The sequence below is a fragment of the Rhipicephalus sanguineus genome, chromosome 1, assembly GCF_013339695.2.
Source record: "Rhipicephalus sanguineus isolate Rsan-2018 chromosome 1, BIME_Rsan_1.4, whole genome shotgun sequence".
NCBI lineage: Eukaryota > Metazoa > Arthropoda > Arachnida > Ixodida > Ixodidae > Rhipicephalus > Rhipicephalus sanguineus.
The window spans coordinates 228,380,618-228,387,760 of NC_051176.1; positions in this window are offsets into that span (position 1 = coordinate 228,380,618).

A 7,143-nucleotide genomic window follows, 5' to 3' on the forward strand; every position below is an offset into this window, starting at 1 on the left:
AGGTCAAAAAAAAAAAAAAGATAAAAAACGCGCGAGCTAACGAAACTCCTGAACAGCAACAACGCTGCGTATAGACGCCAACGTTCAAGATATGAGGACTCGACATGTGAAGCAACGTTTCAAGCGCTCAATAGTTTATACTTAGCGAGAGATAAACTGTCAGCCATTTGGATTTCAACAGCGGAGCTGTTTAAGTCGGCCGTAAAAAGCTTGGGTTGGTTGGTTGGTTGCAAAACTTTATTGAGGTCCTGCAAGGCGCGCGTCAGCGCGCAGAGGGCGACTCCCACGTCGGGACCGTCAGGCCAAGCCAGCCGGCCGCTCCGCGGGCCTGCTGGACGGCCCAGAGCTGGTCAGCCAGGAGGAAGCTGCGGAGGGCCGCTTCCCACCTGGCCAAAGCAGTATCGGGATTAGTGTACGTTGCCTTGCACTCCCAGAGCATATGTGCTAGCGTGTCCGCAGAAAACCACTGGTGGGTACACGCTCCACAGGAATTGGTCAAGCCGCACTACCGAGTACAGCAGGTGCGAGCGTTAAACGGAAACTCTGCTCGGCGAAGTGCAGCACGTGAAACACGTGAAAGAGAGAGAGAGAGAGAGAAATAAAGTAATTGAAAGAAAGAGAACGAGAAAAATTGAGAGAAATAATGGGAATAAAAATATAAAAAGACAGAAGAACAGAGAAAGACATAGAAAGAAACAAACACGAAAAAGACAGAAAAAAGAGAGTGCAAAACAGAAAGAGAAAGAAAGAGAGAAATAAATAAGCAGAGAGAGAGAGAGAGAAAGGGAAGAGAAATAAAGATAGAAAGAGCGAGAATGAAAAAATAAATAAAGGGAGAAAGAAAGAAATAGAAAGAAACAGGTACAACAAACAGCTACAAAACAGCGTCATCCCAGCTTCATCCCAGAGAGACTGACAGCGCCATGTCCGGTCAGTCTCTCTTGTCTCGTGTATCTGCGCTGTTCCCTGTTATGAAACAGATACAAGAAACAGAGAGAAAGAGAAGAAAGGAAAAAAATAGAGAGAAACAAGGAAGGCCACCCAGCTCCGCTCTTCCTTCAGGCTTGGCACCACCACAGTGCAAAGCTGCCTTAATTTTTTAGGAAGAGAGAGAGAATAAGAATAAAAGAAAGGCAGGAAGGTTAACCAGGACTGAGCCCGGTAGGCTACCCTGCACTGGGGGAGGGGGAAGGAAAGTTAGAGAGAGGAGGAGAGAAAAGTCACTCTTCCAGCCGACGTAACAGTTCCGCGTTTGACTTCACAAACGGCGGATCAGTCCTTGAGAAAAAGCAACAGCGCTTTCGTTGCCTTTCGGAACTGTGATGGGCAGCCCGATGGTCCCAGTATCTTCTCGACAGTGAAGGCGCTTCTGTCCAGTTGGTTGAGAGCAGCGCGGAGGTGAAGCCCCTCGTTTGCGTATGTCGGGCAGTAACACAAAAGGTGCTCAATAGTTTCATCAGCGGCACAGTCTTTGCACTCGGCGTTGTCGGCCATCTCGATCTTAAACGAGTAGGCGTTGGTGAATGCTACACCCAGACGCAGACGGCACTACACTGTATCTTCCTCCCGGGAAAGACCAAGTGTATCCGCAGTCGTAGAGATGGGTCGATAGAATACAGTCGGTGGTGTGTTGTGAACTGTGATGTTTGCCACTTTTGCAGTATCATGTTCCGCGCCAGCTTACTTAGGTATCGAGCCGCGTCAATCCTGGATAACGGTATAGAAACAAGGTTTATCTGTATACGTGTGCTTTTCTGGCAGATTCATCGGCGAGGTCGTTGCCGGAGATACCGCAATGACTTGGTATCCACTGAAACACAACGTTGCGTCCTTTTCTCAATCGCATAGTGCAGCACTTATCGTATCTCCCACACATGTTGTTCGTACGATCCGTGACGAAGTGCCGACGAAATACATTGTAGAGCCGCCTTTGAGTCGCAGAATACTGGCCATCGATTAGGCGGTTGTTGCTTGATATAATCGACGTCAATTCGCAGGGCAACAAGCTCCGAACCAGTCACTGTGCTCACGTGAAAAAGTTTGTAAGTGAGGTTGATGTGTCATGCTGGGATGACGGTGGCGCCGGTGGAGCTGGTCTGGGTGGTAGAGCCATCCGTGAATTCTGTCAACATAGAAAAGACCAGCTATTAGTCTATGTGAACATTAGGCTGTGCACACTAGCGTGGTTACGGTCTTCTTTAATCAAAGATGTCGCAATACACGGTGAGTTGCAATAAGGGAAGTGAAGTTCTTTACGATAGCATGTGTCAATGCGATATTTTTCTACTAGTAAAACAGAGTTTTTGCGGGGACAATGGACGCTGGGCACCGTAAACTATAGCGAAAAACTGTCCCTGTTCCCATGGTCGCCTATCGCCGCCAGCTTTTGTGCGCCTTGTGTCGGTTCACCCCACTCACACCGACTGTAAGGCTTTCTTAGCACAACGAATCCTTTCACGACTTCACATGGGTTTGGCATACGTTGGATAAGAGTATCCATTTGGACTCTTGGTCAACACTATCGCGACTTCGCAGCGTCGTGGGGAAAGGTTTCAACTTGACTAGAAGAGAAAACTAACTACACAGTATATATAGGCAGGGTGTCGGAACGAAATGTTTTTAATTCCGGTTTTAGTTTCGTTCCACCGCGAAAAGTTCCGCTCCGTTTCTGTTCCGGAACGAAAAAAATTTTTCCCTGACGGTTCGTAACGGTTTTTATTTGTGTGCAAAATTTTGAAGTTAAAGTAATCATAAAAAATTATAGTTACTTGCGCTCCTGTTAAGAACATGGGACAGGGGTAAAACGTTCTTCCCACGTTCTTAAGACGAGCGCAAGTAATTGTACCACGAATTCCTCCCTACTAGCGCACAGCAATACCATTCAAAGTTATATATAGTATCTAATTTTCTCAAAAGTAAATCACGAATTTTCTGAGCAAGCTCAATGCTTTTTGTCAAGGGAGTGAGCATGATCTCAGAAGCAGCCCGTCATCGAGTGTACTCTCCGATATGCGAAACGGCTGTTCTGATAAAACTTAAGCGCCGAGAATGCCCCCTCCGAGCTGGCCAGTGTGACAGGCACATGAAAGTTCACTTGCGTTAATATAGACAGATCTGGTGGCCGCTATTTTCGTTTTTCACAATATCCCTGCCTGAGATACGCGCTAATACTGTACCCTGAGTGAGATATGCATTATTCATCCGGTTGCGTGACCTCGGTTGTTCCGCATCGCCAAGTTCACTGTGAACTGAAAAATGATAAAAAAATTTTCGGTTTCATTCCGGAACGAAATAATGGATAACGTTTCGGTTACGTTATCGTTCCGGTCAAAAATATCGTTTTTTTTTTTCGTTTTTGGTTTCCGTTCCGTTCCGACTCAATGACAGTAGGTATGCTGGCGTAATTAGCGCCAACATAATAGACATTCGGCCATGTTACACCATTCAGTGCTGTATCTTATGGACAACCCCACACAGCCTCTCGTTCAAAAACGACCCCCTAAAGATTGCGGATTTGCGTGCTTGAGCAGGATGTGGGGTAGATTACGTAAACAAAGCGAGTTGCGGAGCTACCACCATCGCCAATACAACGGGTTGAGGGGAGGTTTATTACAGGAGCGTCATCGTAGTAAATCGAGGGTCTGGAAACAAACGTGCCGGCTCAAGACAGGCTTACTTGGAAATTCTGCTGGGAGAGACCTTCGCCCATAAAGAGACTACGATGATGACGCACATCGTCCGTGAGCATGACCTTATACCAATGCACTGGCAGACACGCCGAGCAATATGCGCAAAGCGTATCATCTTGAGCAATGACGGGGTCATGGGCATCCTCATTGGTGGACACATGTCGTACATTGGGATCATGATTGGCGCACCAAGTCACCCCCTTTGATTGCCCTGTTTTCTAGACTGGTCCAGTTTTGGCTACATAGTCTCTGGGATCGAACCAGTTTATCTAGCCTGAAACTGACGGAACGTCAAAGGCTGAAGGGAGGCAAGAAAAGCTTAGTTTAAATGGAAACTGCCGCACGTGTAAAAAGCGAGCCAGCCTTCCCTAAATAAATATTTAACACATTTGATCTGTTGCAACTTCTTGTTCCAATAGATCGAGGATTTCCGGGTGAATAAAATGTCCATAGTTATCGTTCGACAATCAGGTGATAACAGGCGAAAAAACATCATGCCCGAGTCGTTGACTTCTCTCTTCTATTCTTTCTTTTTTGTGTAGTGATATCCTGAATGTTTCTCGAGTGTTTACGGATTTGAACTCCCGTTTACAGACATCTTTCCGTGTTCCTAGCTATTTCTGTCCGAGTCTCCGTTATTTGTTTATTTCCTATTTGCTTTCCTCTTTCTTTCTTTCTTTCTTTCTTTCTTCTTTCTTTCTTTCTTTCTTCTTTCTTTCTTTCTTTCTTTCTTTCTTTGTGTCTTCCTTTCTTTCTTCTGTTCATTTCTTCCTCCCTATTTCCTCTGTGCCCTTTCGTTCACGTGTATATAAATATCAAAAAATAATTTTCAGGGAGTGAACTTTTTCGTACCTTTCAAATGCACGCAAATTTTACGTACGAATGCCGCAGGCACGCTGACAGCATACTGCGACACGAATAAGCCTTGTTCCCGTGTATAAATTGCACACGTCCATTCAAGTGCCTGGCCTAAGCTGCAAAAGCAGCAAGACGCTGTGTATTAATACTTCAAACTTTGTGACTAAGCTGCTGCTAGGTCTTTCGTACAGGCAAGAATTAAAAAAAAATAGACAACGCTGTTATCTATCAATTTTTGCATGCGCACAATAGCGCACTCGAAGTATAGAGCTATGCTGCATGCCGAATATCCAGTGTGTATATCTGGAACCGAAATGGCTCCTTTGTACGATTCCCTGAGCATGCGCTCTCGGCTGCACGTGTCGCATGGGCTGTCGCATGTGACGCGAAAAACGCATTGTGGAGCTGTCCAACCTACTCAGCTGTTGACAGCTGGACCTCCGCCAACTACCAGATTGCGCGCGTAATACGGTCGACATGTATATGCGCTACTGTCCCCCCGGCAAACCCCTCGGAATATGCAGCCATCCAAAAGTCCAATTTCGTCGCAGCATCTGTAGGCAGCATTGAATTGAAGGCGACATTGCGCAGTAGGTGGCACAAAAACGTATAGCACAAACCTCGATATCTGGCAAGCTGTTATACGGTTACAAAATAAGCAGTTAAAGCGCTGCGGAAACGCGGTTGCTCGTGTACATTATGGATCGTATGGCCGTGTCGAGGTCTGTCTTCATGCTTCGTTCGACAGTTTCCTGGTGTCTCGGTTCACGCTAACTGGAGCTGGTTTTTTATCTCTACCGCAAGTATGTTCACTTTTCCTTCGATCCATAAGTACACTACACATTGCTGCCGCAAGCGGCCCAAACCTTCAGCGTTTAAATCCGTTGGGATCTAACTAATTTGCCTAAAGTTTTAAGACGGTGTCAGACCGCAAGAAACACATTAGAATTCAATTACCGAGTACTTTAGACGTAGTACGCACTTTGGGTGCCCATGTTTCAAAACACGTATTTCCCGAACACAATGAGTGCGCAAAGTAGCAATCGATACGGCGTGATTCCTTTTATTCTTTCTTCAAAGAACCAGCGGATGGGTGCTCATTACCGGCAGATATTCTGACCGATAAGTCGTTCGAAGCTTTTCGATGATACTTAGCCGTTAGCTTTCCTAAAGAAAGTCTTAAACAAAGCAAGCGTCTAGAAAGAGAAGAGTCAGTGTCAGCCGTAATCTTACGCTTTCCTTTTCTGTCTGTCCTACAGCAATATACGTGTATGCATACATAGTTTTTCTTCAGTGCTGTATTTTTGCGGTAGTACGCCAGACGAATCAGAAAGAGTCGAGAGTGTTTTCTTACTCTTCCTCGGCCCTACCTCTGCCGGGGCCACGTGCCTACTGCTAGGTGTACAGCTCCACTGCCGCATTCTTTTTTCTTTTTGCTGCTGCATTCATTCCGTGGGCGTTGCAAGAAATCACGTCGATGCAAGACGCCGAGCTTACGCTTCCGCGTAAGCTCCATAATTTTAAAGGTAAGCATGGCCGCCAGAGCTTCTAACTGCGGCAATCCACGTGGCCTGCGCGCCATTTCTGCGTGCACTTGAAATGAGCGGCCTCCATAGAGAAGCACATATGTACACGTCCTCGAACAGACAGACGAGTGCCATAGAGAGCGTGCACTGCCTGGTACTTGGAAAGGAAGCATAAGAAAGAACGAAAAACTTCGCGTCGCGGTGGAGTGGTAGAGGCCAGGATGTCAGCCAGAAGCGAATAAAATATGTATTAACAGCACGGCAGAGAGCTGGAACCGGAGCGAGAAAACCGGAAGCCGAGGACCACATGCCGCCACCTTAAGGCCCCCAACGCACCTCTTCGCCCTTTCCTTCGGCAGTGCATCCACCCCCTCTGGTGCGCCTTTAAAAGCGCAGCCAATTTTCTGGATAGAGCGGCGCTGCTCCGGCTGTGCCCGCCGCGAACTGACGCCGTTGTAGAAGCCCATTGACGCGATAGTGCAGTAGATGAAATGAAAAAGGAGGAGGAGGAAGACAAGGGGCGCTCGCTATAGGTGTACGGAAACAAGAGCAGCGAAAGCGATAACCGGCGGCCCGTTCTTTCTCGTCCCCGCAAGCGCGCGTGGCCGCCACGCTCTTTGGCAACAGAGGCGGGCGCGCGCACCCGGGGAGCAAAGTAAAGCTGCTGCGGCTCTAAATAAACAACTTTCGCGGGTGTTCCCGTGCCGCCTCGTAAAAATGGCGAGCCATATCGCACGGCACGCTTGTTTTATTTTTATTTCTTGCGCTATTTTTGTTTCTTTTTTTCCATGGCCAAGGCGGGACTTCCAGAACCGTCGCCCTCTTGCCTTCCTCTTCCTCCACCATAGCTCCGCCGCGTTGCTTTGAGGGCATCAAAGAAGAGCTTCGTTTTGTGCACTGTGTAAGTAAAGTGGAGGGCGAGCGGCGAGAGTTCTCTCCTCACCGAGATGGACTGCAGCTTTCCTGCGATTCCCTCACCTCCCGCCTCGCTGCCTCTCTCTCTTTTTTTTTTTTCGTGCTCGCTCTGCACTTACCGACCTCCTCGCCGTCAAACATACCCTCCCCCCCCC